General features: G+C 38.4%; 1 pseudogene; it reads right to left on the bottom strand.

Annotated features, from left to right (window-relative positions):
• Positions 1–15,533: 15,533 nt before the first annotated feature.
• LOC148691548 (uncharacterized) lies at positions 15,534–18,692 on the bottom strand (annotated as a pseudogene).
• Between the last annotated feature and the right edge of the window lie 1,602 nt (positions 18,693–20,294).

Raw genomic sequence — 20,294 nt, 5'->3', positions numbered from 1 at the left:
AATGAAATACCTTAGTTGACAAGCCATGACAGTCTTCAACAATACTCCACAATACCTTGCATCCGCCATCGACAAGCCTCTGCAAATAATAGTAGTTGTCGACATATGTTGGCATAAGCTTTCGGCATATGTTAGAAATAATTGGCAGGTGCCTACTAAGTGCTCGACGAAATGTCCCAATAAAACTTTTTTGGTTGATATTATAACCCCATTATTAGAAAATCCTAACTATGCCAATGTTCGTAGAGCACCTTAGAGAGTCTTTGACCTTACTACTAGGGCAGAGGCAAAAAATTCTATACTTGATTGCTCCATAGCACGAATTAGGTGAATAAACGATTGACTTAAGGGTTAAAGATCTAATGATTCAGAATTTAACGATCAAATATCTCAAAGAAAACTATGAAAAGCTATGATAGAAGTCCGTCTCTTTTAACACGCGAGCCTAGAGAAGGGTAGGTTCGTAGGGCAGCTTGGACGTTAGGAGGGTCTATGGCCTTAATAATACGGCAGAACCAAAGATTCTAAATTTATCGGCCTGTAACATGAATTAGATGAAGGAATAATAAGATGTGTAGTTAAAGTTTTACTGATTAACAATTCAATGACCAAATATTCCGACGCATACTAGTGAAACTCGACCAGAAGCCAGTCTCTTTTTAACACATGGAGCTAGCTAGAGAGACTAGTGCATATTTATTACACATTTAAATAATTGCGATGGACAATGTGACATGGAATACTTTTTGGGAAGCCAGAGACTTGAATTTATGGAATGGTACTTTAGCAACCGATTTGCTAAATTCATTATTTATAGGCTCCCCATGCCAGATGAGTGATGAGTTTCTTTTTGTAATTAGGTCTTGTGCAAATGTTGCATATGGATTTGAAACTTGTAGATTTGGATCTGAAAATGTAAATCTGACCCATTTGCATACTACATTGTGTGAAAGAACATCATTCATATAATTGTTTTCCAATGCGGCCTTGCAGGAAGACGTTCAAAGTTTACTTTTGTAAGTTTGTAAATGTTGGAGAACAAGATGGAATCATGCCTTTGACTTGTGAAGCGTCAATATTTGTCTATATTATTACTCTAATCTTAGTTATAGTTTATTAGTTATTTAAAATCTTATTTGACAAAAAAAATTATAGGAAATGGGAATCTATTTTGAGGAAAAAATGATCAAATGAAGGAATTTTTTAGTAATTCCAATTGGCGGGAGTTCGTCAGTCCTTCGAGAATTTCAGATTTTTACTCCATGCGGTTTGACTGTGGTGAAGAAATAAGTGCTAATTACATAGCTTTTCCAGATTGATGCTTTTGGAAGTGTTCGGCATTTTGACAGACAAGATGGCGTATTTTGAGGAAGGTTCATTTTGAGGATTTTAAAAGAATGTGTCAAGCTTCAAACAGAAACCTTTTGAGATAAAAAAGTGTAATTTTCTCTACCTTCTAAATTTTACTTTGAATAGGAAAACTTTTATTTATTATTTTATTTAGATTTCCAGATTTATTAGAAGACCTTGATTAAGTAGGATAAGGAATAAAGCATTATAAATATAGTGTAGTGCTCTTATGGTCTCTCTACACATTACTTTAAAGAACTCGGCAAAGCTTTTGGATTTTGTACTTTGATTACAAGGTATTTTCTATCATTTTCTTCTTAATAATAGTCCAATAGGTAAAGCAAAAACAATACATGAGGCTTCCCAAGAGTTTTGTGATGCAGGCTGAATCTAGAACTACGCAAATAATTGGACAATGGATAAGGGAGCTGATATATACATGATATGTATATATATACAGGTCCTTTAAGAAAAGGGATCCCCATTTTTCAAAAAAACAGGAACACCTTCTTGACCGTTAGATTTGACTTTAATGAAATTCTGTGGCTGAGATTAAATCATAGGCCACAGAATCTCAACCACAAGATTTCATTAAAGCCAAATCTAACGGTCAAGAGGATATCCTCATTTTTTTTGAAAAATGGGGATCCCTTCTCTTAAAGGCTTCCTACACACACACACACACACACACACACACACATATATATATATATGTGTGTGTATGTATGTATGTATGTATGTAATAATATTATAATAGTATATACCATATCTACTCTTACCCATTAAATTAAATAAATTAAATTAAAAATAACGGATAATATTAAATAAGGTGTGCATCAAGAGAAAAATATGTGTATTGTCATTAATATTATTAGGAGTGTGTTTGTGTAAATCTTAAAGTATGATTCCAATATGATTTGGAAAGCAAATCCTTTTATGACTTGTATTACTTGTAGGGCAAGTAAAGCCCATGCGATCAATATAAATAAAGGCATAAGGCCACAAGAGAAAAAGCAAGCAATTGCATACAATTGAGCTCCCTTTCTCTATCTCTCTCTTGTTGTCCCTCTCCTACGCTCACTCTCTAAATTTTCCTTCAACATAGCACGAAGTGTGTCTCAAAGGAAAGGATCACTCTACAATGGTGTTTAAAAAATCGCCATCCAAGTATACATTACCACAAGTGGAAAAACAAAGGTTGTCTTTACATTTCAATTTTAATAAGGAACTTAAATCTGTCACTATAGTTTTAAGAGATGGATGGATTGTTTTGTTTGACGAAACACTATTATTTATTAATGAATACTTGGATTATTGTAATTAGTTGTCTTTATATCGTAGAGATAATGTGGAATGATTCATTTATGGGGCTTAGTTCGCATAATGTTGGGATGATTCATTTACGAGGCTTAGTTCATATAATTAGTCACTCGGGACCAATGGTATAAGTACGGAATGAGGCGTACGAGGTTTAGGTGTATAGTTATACGGATTAATAGGTATAGATGAAGAATTTTCATTGCATTCATACATTATTACCGATAATGATTTGATACCTGATTGTGTATGATACCATGACACTTAATTTAGTATTGTCAATTTACTGTTGTAAGGTCATGTCCCTACTGAGCTGTTGAAGCTCACCCCTCTTTTGCTATGCAGGTTTACAAACTAGACAACCGAGAAGGTAGGCAGGATGAGAACAAATTAGATACGAGGCTAGAAACTTTATTTATTTCTTACTTAAGCTTTGTAAAAAATTAATGAGTTGTTTTTAAAAGAGGAATTTAATTTTGATCTCATATCTTTGTCTTTTTATTAAATTTTTAGATCGAACACTGAACAAGGGGTTTATTTTCTGCTGACCAGGTACGGGGGTGACAGTTAACAAGTCATGTCTACGTAGCGAGGTTGTGGAGTACTTGAGCCCAGGACCTGTGGGGCTCATTTAGGGCCTAAATAAGAGGGATGAGTATCTATTATAAACAGTCGTGTGGATGCAAATTTCCGCCTTCTTGTTCTTGGACGAAAATGCACCTACAAAACAATTAACACCTAAGGTCAAGGCCAAGAGCCTCATGCGCCCACGATGAATTGGGGATGGGGGGCTTTGGCCGAAGAACCTCCGATGCCAAAGTTAGAATTCGAGGGAAAAGTGTTTAGAGAAATTTGGAGAATTTTAGAAGGGAATTGGACTTAGGTTTGTTTGGAGAAATGAGGGCTATTTATAGGGGTGTGGCCGGCCCTCATTGGAGAAATAGGGACCGGCGACTTATGGTGGTGATATCAGTGTAATTGTAATCAATTAGGCAATTATCAATTAATTGGGTAATTAATCAATTAATCCTAATTTGAAAAGAATAATTAGGGGGTTACCTTGTGAGGAGAATTTGATGAGGATTGATGTAATAGGTCTTGAATACATACCTATTTTTATCACTTTTGACCTTGATTGAGCCATTATTGTTCACTGCTTGCGCGTGGGAGTCTCAATGTGCCTCGAGGGTAATTTTGTTTTTTTTACCCAAAAATCCACTTATTGCCTCCATAATTTTCTTGATTATTTTTGGCTCCACAAGTCGGACACAAGAGAAAAAAAATAGAATATTATTGAGCACTTTTTGTAACTTACCTTCAATATATATATATATATATATATATGAGTACTACAATGGATGTTACTCAGTTTTGAGGATGAATCACTTAATTCTTGTTGTCAAGCTATTACAGCTTAAATTCCGTACCCACCAAAGGCCAATCATAATGCCTTTATTAACCTCCCACTTTTTAGCATTAACAAGTTAAAGCTCATAGTAGCTAGACCCAACAAATGTTAAGAATACATAGTTAGACGTATTAAAATTTTGGGAATACAGCGATTGTGAAGTACTTTCTTTCTCTCGTTAATCTTCTACTTCTTATTAGCCCCACTTTTACAACGATTGTAAAACATAGTTACTAATACGGTATCAAGCATTGAAGTAGAAGAACCAATTGTTTTGAACTATTCAAGAACAATTTACAACACCTTCGAAAGGTGTGTTCTTGACATTTGCAAGACATTTCTTGCAAATACCCCTTCCAATGTCCATCCTTTCATAAAGAAAGATTGTTCCCTTGGAGTTATTTCACCTTCTTCATTTGACTTCTCCATTGACTACAATAGTCATGGTCCCTTAAACTCCCACTATCTCTCTTGGAACTTATTTCAATTGTGTTATACACATCAAACGATTTGGAGAGTTTGCAGTTATTGTTCACTATATAGTTTACAATAAACTTAGTGAACCATTTGGATAGGGACTCAAAGTTGAAGTCCTTGGCTAGTTTTCTTCTCCTGAAGTGGTTTAACACTTCAACACTCAATGATTCAAAATCATGATAAGTCCATGTTGATGGACTATTTTTGTCATTCAACCATTATATTCTAAACATGATTACAAACTTTCAAGAGTTGTTCAAGGCAACTCTCATGTCTTCATACAACAATTTGTAAGTGAAGAATCATGGCACATAAAGTGTCCATGCCCTTGTGCTTACTTCTCAAGTTCCTTGTTCATTTAACAAAGAAACAAACACTAGTGTTTGCATTAACTAAGAGTTATTCAAAGCAACTCTTGTTTCTTCATACAAAGATTTGTAATGGAAGAATTATGACACTAGAAGTGTCCATGTCTTTGTGCTAATCTTCTCAAGTTTCTTTGTTCATACAACAAAGGACTAAGTACTAGTTGTTTGTGTTGTCCTCTTTAAGATAGACTTATCTGACATGTTCTTCCATTGATACATTATCAATAGGAAGATTGTGAGGATGAGACTACTTAGGTACATATACAATTCATTCAAGACAATCTATGGGATTGTGGTACTAAGTCCGGAAACTAAAGCCTTCGGCTTTTCTTTGTCAAGTTTTGGATAGCGTTTGCAAATATATCGGTAAATAAATACATAACGAATATAAATTGATTGATTTTAAGCTATTTGATTTGGGTCTTTAAATAAAATAGCACCACCCACTATTTTTGGCAAATTCCATATCCCTCATTGGAATTCGAGAATTTTAGAGGAAACTCTTAGTAGGGTATAGGAGGCTCACTATTACCAAGCCCACCTCACAATGATATGATGTTGGCTAGCATCAATAATAATGAGAGAGTACACTTACTCATTTACATCTCATGTAAGTACCCATCTTATTTGGCCTCTAGAGAATGATGCCTCACAATGATATGATGTTGGCTCCATTGCACTTAGTTAAGTTATTCCCACCATGCAAGTTCGGGTAGGGGTTCAAGAACAACCTCACAATGATATGATGTTGATCATTCATGTTGCCTACCTTCACAACATCATGTATGCGTATAGAACTCCTCCTGAGTGTAAGCACATACTTTGTACTCCCCCATGATAGGGTGAAGTCAGTGTATGAGTCACAAACAATCGGAGCCTACCACGGTGGAAGGCCATGAAAGAGTGTTCAAAGCACTCTCATGCTTGTCAACTTAATAACGGTTCTATTGAGGGTTTTTAGGTCTCATCACTTATAAGCATGCATTTTAATCTTATTAAAACAATTGGGTCCTATTACAATTATTGGTCCATTTGATTGATTTAGTAGTATATGATACTCTCACTATGCTTGTAAAACGTTTTTTAAAGCAAGAGTATATGGTACTACTAACATAAGCTTTGCATTCATTGATGGACTATATAGTTGCTTTAGGGCCTTAGGATGACTATGAACCTTTGATTCGATCCAACACGAGCCTAGTGTTGGATCTCGGTCTAGGGATGGTGATTGATTTTAGTTATGCGTTTAATCATATTAAGGCGTGTTTTCTTATTGGGCGTTGGACCCTACTACCCTAATTTCATGCAAATCAAATAAAACAAGAAAGGAGTACTTCAAAGTAAAGAAGAGCTTATGCTCTATTACAACATTTGACCAAATTACTTTGAAGTAAAGAAGAGCTTATGCTTTTTTACAACATTTGATCATATCAAATTACAACCAAAATCTAATCTACTTATTCCCATGGTTCAAACAAATTTGAGAGATGGCCTTTCACATAGCTCAATTATCGTAGGCTTATGTTCATAATCACCCTTTCTTTAATTAATTAATGTTTTAACTACTTAAGCTTGAATGCAACATTGTCATTTGGTTTTTGTATCCATAGAATTGATTTAGATGGAGCTAAATGAAATGAAAATCCAATTCTCCTTTAAAGATACAAAACTATTTTGTTCTCAACTAATTTGGGCCAAAATGCAACAACCTCAATCTTTTAGGCTATATTGCAAAACACAAACTTTTGAGGTCATTATGTTAAAACACAAAAGTCCAGTACTTCATGTAATTACAACTAGAACCCAAAAATTTCAACAAATGCCAAAACTCCATTAAAGGAGCAAAACAATTTGTCCTTTAGTGATTTTGGGCCTTTATGTAAAAACGTAAACTTTTGGGTCAAAGTACAAATACACAAAAGTATCAAAACTTTGTGTAATTGCATACAAGCCCCAAAAGTACCCCCATTATAGGGGTGGCCGGTCATGGTGAGTAGTGATGGTGTGTGTGAGTTGATTTGTGTGTTTGAAAGGTGATTGAAAGTTGTAAGTGATGGGTATGGTGTGAATAGTAAAAATAGTATGGGTGTTGTTTGAAAAATCATACCATCCATCACTAATAAAAACAAATAAATAACCAAACAGCTTTTTTTGAATCAAAACAACGAACCTTTTTGTTCTTGGTATGAACAATGAGAACAAAGCAAGAACATTGAAGAACATCCATGAAAACCCATAAGAGCTCCATGAATGTTTTCACTCAATAAAACTCAAATTTTCACTACTCAAAAGAGGGTTAACATCCTAGGGTACTTAGGGGTTCCAATAGTCACTTTAAAACACTTTTAACAAGACAAACATGAACCCAAAAATCCACCCTTTGGATTTGGCCGAATTACCCCATAAACATGGCACCAAATTTTAGCTCCAAAATTCATGCTCATATGAACTACATCTACAACATTTGAGATGGCAAATTTTCAAGCAGAATTTACGTTCAAAGAAGCAAGAATAAAGCTTGTAACAATTACAACATTCAAATCAAAGACTATGAACTACAAAACCCAAAAGGATTCACGAACTACCAGACCTAGGCTCTGATACCACTTGAAGGAAATATTTGTGAAAACTAGTTTATTTGAGCAATATTTATGCATGCAATTAACAATTAAAAGGCGGAATCATACTTGTATGCACTCAAAAACAAAACTTTACCCATGAAATTCAAGGCCTTGTAATTGTGGTGAACCAAGACTCAACTCAAATCTTAAAGAAAAAAGTTGAGAAACTTTTATACCTTTGAAGCACCTCTTTGCTTAGCAAAGGATATTCACCCATGTGAGGACCTTCTTTCTTTAGTCTCCTTGCTCCTTGACTCCATAGATGTGGATGGATGAAGGAATGGATTCTCCAAGTTCCCAAAATAGGGAACCTCTAAGTTTTCACACCAAGGAGAGCATTGAGGAAGAGATGAGTGACCTAGAGGAAGAAAGATTGCCAGCTATTTTCCTCTAGGGTGGCCGGCCTCCTAAGAGAAGATAGAGCTTTGTGTTCACCCTTATGAACTTTTGGCTATAAAGGCCTTTATATAGTCACTTCACTTAAGTGACAAAAGGAACCAAAACCCATTCATTTACAATATGGCCGGCCTTCCAAAGGCTTTGGGCTGTTTGGGCCCTTTTGAGTCTTTAGTCATTAAGTTGTCATATAACTTAAGTTAATGGGCTTGACGGTTCTAAGCCCAATGGGCCTTGAGGTCAAATAATTACTCAAAAGTTAAAATGAACTTATTTGTTTGATTAATTATCATATTAATTAATCCTAGCCATAAATAATTAAACCATTTAATTATCCTTACTCATCTCCATTGTTTCTTCAATCTTTGCCTTACATGGTGTACAATCCATTAGGTTCCTTTTAGCGAGGTAGTGGGCGATTAGAACTCTTCAAATCGATTGTGAATTGAAACATACTTTCAATTCTCCCTTTAGTGATTATACACCTTTAGGGCTTCCACAAACCATGAGACGCACCTAGCAATATATCATGGCTACCCAAGCTAATCAAAAGAGGTGGAGAACCTATTCAGTTTAGGATTACAATGCAATAAGGTCTTTCTCTAATACAATACTCTTGACCACATTGTTTGGTTTGATAGTTTATTCATGTCTACTATCCAATGTGATTATTTTACTTATATGATTACCTTGAATGTGAATTGGAATGACTTCCTAAATCTCATTCATATTCTGGCCAGAAATTCTTAATCATATCATAGAGTATTCTCCCTCAAACGGTTTGAAGGTTAGAGAACCCTTGTTGTGCATTCACTTGCCTTCATAGCTAAGTGGCTTAACCCCAACTATGCCGTGGACACCCTTTGACAGAGTAACTGTGACATAGTCAAAGATCAAGGATCTAACCACAAGACAACTATGATGCCTCAGGTTAAAGGACTACTTTGCATTATACTAACCATGAGTTCTCATGTGACATGAGTATGAGAACTCCTCGTTGATCACATCCAATGGACTCATTCTCTATTGAGCACCTACATGCTTGTCTTGATGTCAGTCACACCAATAACTCAAAACCAGTCACTTTTTCTAAGAGAAGACATAGCATGTACTGATCTTAACGAACTGTCAATGCCCGATTGGCAATCCTATGATCAAGAACGTTTAGGATATGTATACGAAAGAGAATGATCTCATGAATCTAACTTCTTTAGATCACATTCTCCCAATTACATATTCCTTTGACATATCTTTTAAGCATATAACATTTATATGAGACAGCTTTAAACAACAATCTTTGCCCTTTATATTAAACTAGATTAGTTTAACAGGTGAAATGTCCGTAAAGTATCATCATATAATTGACTTTTAGGGCACATTTCCAATAGTATGGGATGCCCCAACTAATTAGAGAATCTAGCAGGAAAGGTGAGCTCACAATTGTAGACAAACATCCCCCTTATAGGCCACCACCATTGGCTAATAAGGGAGGAGGGACCATATTGAGGAAACCCAAACCAGAAAAGGAAAATTTCTCAAGTAATGATCGTAGCCTGAAGTGGGAACCTCCTCATATCCCACATAATAATACATCAAACTAGCAACTCATAGAAGAGTTAGCCGAGCTAAGAAGAATGGTGGTCCAGAATGCTCAACCTCAGGCTCACCCACTGTTTAGGATCACCTACCAAAAGCCATATCCTGAGTATATTGATGAGCAGAATCTTTTTCCCCTCAACTTCAAGATGCCCGCGTTTCCCACTTTTAGTGGAGAAGATGGCAGTGTGTCCTCTAGAGATCACATTTTAAAGTTTTCCAACCATTGTGTAGCGTTTGAAGACAATCCTAACTATAAGTTAAGATTGTTTGGGAATTCATTGGTTGGCTTGGCATCTCAATGGTACTCTTTATTAACCCCCCCCAATTCTATTGCCAACTGGGGTCAAATGGAGATGGCTTTTCATGAACGGTTTTATAGGATGGAGCCCGAGATGACTATCAACGATCTAGTTGAAGTAAACCAATATAAGCATGAGTCTACAGAAGATTTCATGATGAGGTTTAGAAAAACAAGGATGAGGCGCCAATTTCCTATTAACCATGCCCAACTCATATCCATTGCTCAGAAGCCATTGAGGCTACCATTGAGAAAAAAGTTTTATGATGTGCAGTTTAATGAGCTGCAAGAGTTGGTAATTGCTACCACAAAGTATGAGAAGCTGCTGATTGAAGAACAATAAGTGAATCACTCATCTAAGTTGCCTCATTTCTACAAAAATAAAGCTACAATTCACCAAGTAGAGTTTGAAGGAGCATATCCAAAAGAAAGTGATGGCCATGGAGTTGAGGGAATTGAGATGTGTATGGCAGAGATGAACACCCTTTTCAAACCTTTAACAGTGAAGGTTTAGTTCAGCCAGTCAAGGATCAGAAAGTGGTGATGAATGATGGTGGATTTGTCCCTATGAAGCCCCCTAAATACCAAAGTTATTCTTTTAACTTAACTAAGGCCTAAAAAATCTATGAAAAGTTGGTGTGGGCAAGAGTAATAGTGCCCAACAGCACCAAGAAGATGCCTAAACCAGAAGAATTAAGAGGAAATAAGTATTGCAAGCTGCACTATACCTTCAACCATTCCATAACTAACTGTGTCCAGTTCAGGGATTGGATACAAGACCTCATAGTCAAAGGAAATTTTCTCTTGAAGGAACCCTAGGCTAATATGAAGATTGGCACAGATCTCTTCCTAGAGGCCCTTAAAAACATAATCAACCTGACTTTGGCTGAGAAAGGGAAAGGAAAAGCCACTTGGGAAGTGAAAGCAGAAAGGAGGCTAGTTGATAAACTTACAGAAGGAGTTATCAAGTTACCCAAGAAACCCAAAGCAGCCTTAGTTAAAGGGCTGGTATTGTGCAGTAAATGTCAAGGTGAATGTGAATTAGAAGCGCCAACATCAGGAGCTATTATTGATCAAGAGTTGATCAGAAGAAGAAAGAAAGAAGAGTAAGATGCCCGCAGAAGCATCATGCAGGCAGCTAAGAAAGAAACCTCTAGACGTGTTTTCCAAATATTAGGAGGAGATTCTGAACCAAAAGGGTTGTCCGAAGTGTTCAGAAATTATGAAGCCTCAGAGGAATGGGAGGATAGAGGGGCCAAAATGCCAAAATGGATGGATGTAAGGCCTCCCCAGCCAAGTTATAATGATGTCAGAATGAAAGGAAGAACAAAGAACCAGTATCCCCAGTCACTAAGAAAGATTCTGCCCGACTTGGGTGAAAATGGTATGTAGTAGGGAAAGATGGGAAACCAGTGAAGGAAATGGGAGCTTCTATGATCAGGAGAGTCTAGAGGTAGCATAATGCTCATATGAAATCACTAAATGTCCCTGCTACATCAGAAGCCTCTGAGAATGTGAAGTTTGAAAAAGTGCCTCATGGGGGAAGAAATCAACTTAAATGGAGAAGCAAAAAGGAGGTTGAAAGAACTAATAGCAAGACTAAAGAAGATGGAGAAGCCATTGATTTGGGAATTAAGGAGGATCCAAGGCCTATACAGATTAGTAGCCTATTGGAAGCTGAAGATCGGGCAAAGATAGTCAGCCTTTTGCCTGAGTTTAAAGACTATTTTGCTTGGCATTACACTGAGATGCCAGGTTTAGATTCAACCTTAGTAAAACACATAATGCCTATTAAGGATGGATATAAACCTATAAAGCAAGCACCACAAAGAATGTCAAAAGAGATTGAAGGAAAAGTCAAAGAAGAGATTAAAAGGCTGGTAAAGGCTGGATTTATTAGGTCTGTCAAGTATGTCAAGTGGTTAGCCAACATTGTACCTGTATTAAAAGCCATAACTAATGCAGTTCGATGTTGTGTTGACTATAGAAACATTAATGGAGCCACACCTAAAGATGAATACCTCATGCCCATGGCTGACCCATTTATAGATGCAGTTGCAAAACACAAAGTTCTATCTTTCATGGATGAGAATGTTGGTTCTAATCAGATAAAAATGGCTAACGAAGATATACATAAAATAACCTTTAGATGCCCGGGACATGTTGGAGCATATGAATTCTTGGTAATGCCATTCAGGCTCAAAAATGTTGGTGCAACTTATCAGGAGAGCAATGAACGTTATTTTCCATAACCTAATTGGGCATAGCATGGAAGTATACATTGATGACATCGTGGTAAAGTCTAAAACTAAAGAAAAGCACTTAGTACACCTCAGACAAGTCTTAACAAGAATGAGGATCCATAAGTTGAAAATGAATCCTAAGAAATGTGCTTTTGGGGTAAGGTCGGGCAAATTCTTGGGGTTCCTTGTCCATCAAAGAGGGGTGGAGGTCGATAAAAATAAAGCCCATGCAATAATAGAATCACATCCTCCCACCAACAAAGTAAACTATTGAGGCTATTGGGAAAAATCAACTTCTTGAGGAAATTTATTGCTAACTTGGCGGGCAAGATTTAGCCGTTGACTCCTCGGTTAAGATTGAAAGATAAAGAAGAGTTCGAGTGGGGCCTACCACACCAAGAGGCTTTTGATAGAATAAAGGCTTATGTAGCCTCTCCACCAGTTCTTATGCCACCTCAAAGGGGAAAGCCTTTAAAGCTTTATATTTCAGCCTCTGAAAAGTTAATGGGAAGCTTGTTGGCTTAAAACAATGAAGATGGGAAAGAACAAGCAATATACTACCTTAGTAGAATCCTTACTAAGGTAGAAACAAGATATACCCTAGTGGAAAAGTTGTGCTTGGCTCTATACTACACTGCCTGCAAACTAAGGCATTACATGTTGCCTTGCCACATCCACATTATTACCAAGACAGATGTAATCAAATACATGTTGTCAAAACCAATGTTAACTGGAAGGATTGGAAAGTGGATTCTAGCATTATCATAATTCAGTTTTCAATATGTGCCTCAAAGAGCAATAAAAGGGCAAACAATTGCAGACTTCTTGGCTGAGCACCAAGAACCTCAGGATGAACTTATCAATGTCCCAAGAACTCTAGAGGTAGTCAGTCTCTGGATCCCACTAAGCAGAGCTCTCTCGGGTAAAGAGAAATGGATTTAGTAGGAGGTAAAAAGGATAGCTAGTCTTTGGATCACTCCTTGGAAGTTGTATTTTGATAGGTCTTGCACTCAAAACGATGCTGGAGCTGGGATCGTCATCATTGATCCTAAAGGTGTTCAACACTGTTATTCATTTCTCTTAGATTATCAAGAAACTACCAACAATTGGGCAGAGTATGAGGCACTTATAATTGGCCTAGAAATCTTGATAGAGTTGGGGGCAACTCAAGTTGAGATATTTAGTGATTCAAAATTGGTGATCAATCAATTCAATGGAGAATGCAAGTGCAGGCACATCATTATGGTTGTTTACTATTTAGCATCAACACAGCTATTAAGCTATTGGGGTGCCGAAGTATCAGTCAACCATGTTCCCAGGGAATCAAATGCAATGGCCAACGAAATGGCACAGTTGGCTTCTGGAGCACAGATCCAAGAAAGAAGATTTGAGTTAGAGGTGGAATTGCAAAGGAAAAATCTTCCTTCTATCTTTGAGAGAGGGTTTAACCTAGACGTGATGACTAAGGAGCCATAGATAGAAGATTGGAGATCACTTATTACTCAATACTTGAAAAATCCTTCTTTCCCAACAAGTAAGAAGAATAGACAGCAAGCAACTAAGTATGTCGTATGGGAGGAGAATCTGTTAAGAAAAACTCCAGATGCACTCTTGTTAAAATGCTTAGGCCAAGAATAATCAATGAGAGTAATGGCCGAGGTACATGAAAGGATCTGTGGAGCACAATAAGCTGGAATTAAAATGAGGTGGTTGCTCAAGGGAAATGGTTATTTCTGGCCCAACATGGAGAAGGACTGCAAGGCCTATACCTGAGGGTGTGAGGAGTGTTAAAGACATAGACCTCTTCAACATGTGCCCTCAGTACCTCTAAACATTATGGTCAAGCCTTGGCCCTTCAGAGGATGGGCCATGGATTTCATCGGGCAAATTCATTTTGCTTCTAGTAAGGGACACACATTCATAATTGTGGTGAAAGATTACTTCACCAAATGGGTAAAAGTTGCAGCTGTGAAAACTATCACTTCAACTATTGTAAAAAAGTTCATTGAAACCAAGATCTTACACAAGTATGGGGTGCCCGAGACAATTGTTATAGACCACGGGCCATCTTTTATTTCAAAAGAAGTAGAACAATTTGCAAGTAAGTTTAAGATGAAGATGATCCAATCTAGTCCTTACTACCCCCAATCAAATGGTCAAGCAGAAGCCAGCAATAAGGTCTTGGTAAATATTGTTAAGAAAAAGGTGGTAGATAGTCCAGAGAAATGGCATGAGAAGTAAGGAGACACTTTGTGGGCTTATAGAACCTCCAAGAGGGCAAGAATTAGAACTACTCCTTATGCGTTAACCTTCGGGCAAGGTGTTGTACTACCCATGGAAATCAATGTAAGTTCTGTTAGAATTCAAAACCAGCTTGGGCTACACAGTGAAGAATACATCCAAGCTATGTGTCAGGGAGTTGAAGATCTAGATGTAGCCCGAATTGACGCTTCAAATAAAATTCAAGAAGGGAAGAAAGTTGTTGCTCGAGCATACAACAAGAAAGTGAAATTGAAAACCTTCAAGGAAGGAGAATTAGTATGGAAGGCAATTTTTCCCTTAGGAGCTCAAGTTAGGGGCTTTAGAAAGTGGAGCCTTACTTGGGAGGGTCCTTTCATTATCAACCAAGTGCTGGATAAGGGAGGATATTACTTGGCAAATTTGGAGGGAAACTTGCGATCAATGCTAAGTTTTTCAAGAGATATCACCCAACCTTGTGGGATGTTAGGGATTGTTATATTGAAGAAGTCTAAGCATTATGAGAAACTTAAAGTCAGCTTACGTATTGGCCACAGTAGAGTTTCAGGGAGGAAATACAATCTAAAGTGAAGGAAGAAGTCATTTTTATTTCATCAAATATTGAAGTCACATAAGGTTTAACTCAACAGTTTTACATCCTTGGCTAGGGCAGCTATCCTAGAATGGTATGTTTGCATAATAATGAAGATTCTACTAGGCTTCTCCAAAGCAATATTACTATTGGTTAATTGTGCTTTTGCATCATTAACTTCAACGTTTACTTTTTTGACTTCTTCAATCTTCTGGTGAAGTTTGTTGGATAAAGTCATTTGTTCAACCTTGAGTGCAGACAGTTGCTCATCCAACCTTTCAATTTCATAAGTCACCTCTATAATCCTTGCCTCCATGGTCGAGCCTTCTTCCACTAACCTTTGCAAAGAGGATGAGGTTATTGAGTGTTTCTCCTTGTAGCATTTTACTCTATTGGCCTGCCTCTCTACCCTCAAATGCTGGTCCCTTAATGTCTTCAAGTTCTTAAAGAAGTTACGGAATGACTCAAACTTAACCTTTGTCATGTGTTGGGCTTTATACAGTTTAGTCAGAGCCTTCTCAACCTCTTAAAGACCCTTAAGGCTAAAAAAAGCATCTAAGTCCCTCTGCATCAATTCTTGGAAGATCATGCGATAATCTTGAAGTTATTGAGGCTCATAAGAGCGCCTAGGAGACCTCAACTTTGTTCTGATTTGCCCGAACTCTTTGGTATTGCTTGGGCAATAAAGTTTTAGCTGGAATAGGTGCGAGAGGTAGAGGCATGGCTTCACTACTCCCAGAAGCAGCAATAGCAGTAGAAGTAGCCCTAGTTGAAAGAGGAGGATGACTAGAAGTTGAGGAAGTAATAGCAGCCCTTATCTTCTTTGGTCTAGAGATATGAATTCCCATAACCCGAAAAGCCAAGGAAGAGCTGCTTTATGCACCAGAAGTGGAAGAGATTGGTCCAAGCCTTCTCCAAGACCCTGTTACAAACCAAGAAAAGTAAGTTAAGAAGAAAGACTACAATTCAGATTAAAGGAATGCGAGATAAAGGAAGTTAATACAGCTGAGTTAAGCTTGGAGCCTTGGAAGGAGATGGAGTATGAGTTGTTTCCCTTAATGGTTGAGGAGGATCATTCTCACTTACTTGAGAATGAGGAATGATGCTCGAACCTTCACCAGAGGGCTATAAACATCAAAAAAAGGCAAGTGTAAGTAGACCAACTTATGAAGAAAAGAGAAATAGAAGCGTAATGGCTTCCATGCCTTAGCAGAACCCTGAGTAGGAAGAGGAGGCACCTTTGTGGTCGTTGTTGCTTGAGAAAAAGTAGGTAGATTGACCTAAGTAGCAACCTGAGAAGCCCTCGGGTTAGTCACCTTTGAGACCACGGGGATCTCAGGGACTATGGGTTCCCCAAATGTAGTTGCTGCTGGTGGATGAGACTCTTGTGTTGGGGATGATTGGGGAAAGCAAAAAGAAGATAAGTATAAAAGAATGAGAGGACTTTAAATATACAAATGTCAAGACAAAAATGCTTGGGTACTTAAAAGAATTGAACATGCACCTCTAATTCCTTGATGGTAGCATTAAGAAGGGGCTTATCTTTTTGATACATCTATGCCCCTAATGGCCCTTCCCTTGAAGCAAAAGTGGGCCTCTTGGTTGCTTGAGGCCCTGGTTTCAAAGAAGATGGAGTTTTTAGCTTTTAAAATGAAAATGCAGGTAAGGAATGAGGGTTAAAATAAGATTCACTTACTGGAAGACTTATGTTTCTTTCTGCCTGGCTTAGCTGGAGAGGTAATAAAGGCAGAGGGCATTTTGGAAGCTTTGGAGGTCTGAGCCCTTGTCCTCTTCTTGGTTGGAGTTGCCTGAGGTACAGGCTGTTCTTCAGGCTCGGACTCCGAAGTTTCCACCACAGTTATTCTTTCTCGCCGAGTGGCCTAAAGCTCCACTTCCGGCTCAGTCTCAGCCTCTGAATCTCCACAAAGTTTACAGATATCTCCACATTTTCTAGCTTCTTGTCTCTCAACCTTGGCCGTAGCCTCTTGAAAGACAAGTTCATTTGTAGCCTCTTCATCTAGCCTGATGCCCACTTCTTCAGTAATGCCTTGGGCTACAAGTTCCAAGATAACCAAGTTAAGGATTAGTGGAAAGCAAATTATAAAAGAATCATATAAAACAAGTGAGAAATGACAAAGGATACCTATTAGAAAAAGCTGGTTCTTCTGACAAATCATTTCCTTCCAGTTTTCAAGCTCACTCGAGCTAGGATAGGACTTGATTGAGAGTTGCCTGAAGAGGCGGCCATGAGCTTCCCGTAAATCCTCTCCATACTTTTTGGTCCATTTGGCTTCCCACCAAGTGGAGAAGGTCGGAGTACATTCGAAGTTCAGCACCATGGGCTTATGAGCAATCTTACTTCACACCTCCAAGCTACATCGAGCTACTCGAACTGTGATTGCAGATGGAGAATGAAGATGGTAGGAGGTTCCACAGTGCATAGAGTCAAAGAAGGGCACTGGAATGGCTTGCCTAAATCCCAACCGCCTAGCACAGAAGTTAGGATGGTAAGCCTCCAGCCTGCGCTCGTAACGATCACTGCATACCCTCCCAAGCCAAGTCTCTTTGCTAGATACAACTGATAAACTTATCTTTGCAAAATTGGCTAGCATCATCACCGAAGGCATCTTGGAAAAGCTAATTCGAGAACCACTAATACCTCCTAAGCATGGAGGCCCCCCATTCCAAATCTGCCCGAATCCGGCAGACTCTAAAGAAATATAGGTAGCAGAAAGTAGAATGGTTAGTAGGAGAAGCTTCGGCCAAAATTCGAGCAGGAGCAACACCTTCAGGGAACTCCAGGTTGGGTGCCTGAAGCTCAAGGAAGTACCATTGCAGCCATAGCTGGATCATCCAGGTCGGCCCGTTGAGATTGGTCTCAAAGGGCTCGCCTCTGGTCATTTAGTACAGAAGATGATAAAGATGGGCGAGAAGAAAGGGCCATGTGGCCACATCATCAAAGTGATGGAGAGCTTCCACCAGAGGGATCCACTTGACTTTTACTCCTTTGGATTTGTTGGGGAAGACACGCTTGTTGAGCCAGTATAGGAGGAAATACATGTGCTCCTGATCTCTGTTAGCATTAGAGGACGTTGAGCCAAAGTTTTTCTTGACAATTGGGATGAAACCCGTGAAGGAAGTCCCATAACTCTTGGAAGTTGAAGGGTTACACCCCAACCGAGTGATAGAATCATTAGCATCTGAGCTTTCAGCATTCGGGCGGGATGGGGAAGACCAATCATGGGTGACCACGATTCTGCCCAAGGGCCTTAGCCCGAAGAATTAGGCCATGTCAAAGATAGTTGGGGACATAGGACCCATCCTGAATCAAAGGTGTGTGTCCCCGAATTCCAGAAAATGAGGGTCGTGGTTAGAAGCTCAGGCATGGCGATCACAGTGGTCTTGGAGAGCATTATTAGCTCATATATGTCATTGTTCATTCACTTCTTCTTGAAAACGAGCTCGAGCTCATTTACCCACTGCACCTAAGCTTCATCGTTCATCAAAGGAAATCCTCTTCAATGGGTGGACCGTTTAGAAGAAGAAATGCTAGGTTCGTCCAAAAACAGGTTGGGGGTAAACCAATTTGCCTTGGGCATGTTGTTTTCCACGACAACGAGGACCCTGGAGGTCTAGGCAGGTCCCAAAGAATGTATACCCCCTTCCTTGAAAAAAAGAAAGGTATTGAGGCTTGCCCGAGGGCGATGAAGGCCATTGAGCAAGCGACGCATGGTAACAATCCCCTAGCCAGACTGGCATGAAGATTGAGTAGCTTTGGGCACCATTGAGTGTATTAGAAAGAAAATGGAAGAGAATTGAAGATAGAAAGCAAGAAAATTATGAAGGCAAGAGAGCTCTGAGAAAATCTGGGAATTCAAGGGATTAAAATTGCTAAGATATTTGGCCGACAGGATTATGCAAAGTTTATATGGTAAAACAGTTAGTTAAAGTTGGAAATCGTGGGTTAGTACAAAGGTTTAGTTAACAAAGGTTGTTTTAAATGGCGCAAGTCCCGAGTGAAAGCATGCAATGGCTGTTTAATCATCATTAATGCCTCGATTTGCAGACTCAACAACGACTAAAGGGGGCACTATTTGGGTTAATATTTGAATATTGGGCTTAAATGAAGGAATGCCCAAAGGATGCCAATTAAGAAGGAAACTTGCCCGAAGCCCAGAATTGAGCCCAGAGGCAAACTGAAGCCTTCTCAATCAAGACACAAGCCACATGTCTATAATTGAAGTGAAAAGTGATGGAAATTAACCTGTTATTAGCCAAAGAACACTTTCCAGTGGCATTACAAGTAAAAAGATGATGATTCATTACCCTCCCAGTGCTTTAGGGCAAGAGCAAAAGCTACAGCAACCAGGCCAAATAGCCTATAAAAGGAAGAAGAGACAACGAAGACAAGGACACTCAACCAATCAAACAAACAAACTTACAAACTCTGCTCTTAAGACAAATTTGCATCCAAAAGTTGAAATCGTCCCAAATTAAGTTCTTTTAGCGATAGTTCGTTTGAAAAGCTATATATTGTCTAGTGTAAAAGCTCTGCTACCTCCCTTAGTGGTGTAGTATCGATTCCCTCGTGTAAATTTGTTTACCATCCATCCCATTTTAGCATACAACCCCTGTAAACTCAAAGAGAAGTGGCTGCAAGAGGTTCAACCTTGCCAGACATGGTGAAATCTTGCCCGAATCTCTTTGTTTGTTCTCTAAATTAGTAGATCTATTGCTTAGTGTACTTTTCATTATGTATTCAAGTCATTTGCACCTATTTTTCTATTTTAAGTATCCCATTTGTATCTGCATATGTGTTCATTAAGAGCAATTTGGAACTAAGCAAATGATTTAAGGGGCTCTAGATTCCCTCCATTCGAACATACAAGATCATGAACTAAAAGTCCTTGTTTACAAGGCAAGAAAAAGAACTTAATGTGGACTTAACCCATCCATGACAATCCTTTGATAACAAGAAGTTTGAGTAACTTATCGACTTAAAACATACTTGTTCTACATCTACTATACTAAGATAGTAGTGGCACGCCTGAGTATTTGGTTAGTTGGCCTATACCTAAGGCCCCACAAAGGCACCTTTTAGAACTAACTTTAAGCTCTGACTGCAGCACACAAGGCAAGTAAGAGCCCGACTACCAAATACATACATCAAAGTGCCAATCCCTTGGGGAGCTGTGCAGAGGTCCAAGGAGCCTTCTCCAAGAAAAATCTTTGCTTGAACACACTTACTTAGGTTGCGACTCTGACTTAATCAAAAAATCGATAACTTTCATTTTGTATTTTTTTTTAATAAATTGTGAGAGACTTGTTGAATACTTGAATGAACACTCATTATATTTTGGTTCCCATGTTGTCGATATGTTCTAATA

Source organism: Pyrus communis, chromosome 13 (assembly GCF_041283825.1).
Source record: "Pyrus communis isolate YQ-2024b chromosome 13, ASM4128382v1, whole genome shotgun sequence".
Taxonomy (NCBI): domain Eukaryota; kingdom Viridiplantae; phylum Streptophyta; class Magnoliopsida; order Rosales; family Rosaceae; genus Pyrus; species Pyrus communis.
This window is presented reverse-complemented; position numbering and strand designations above follow the sequence as displayed.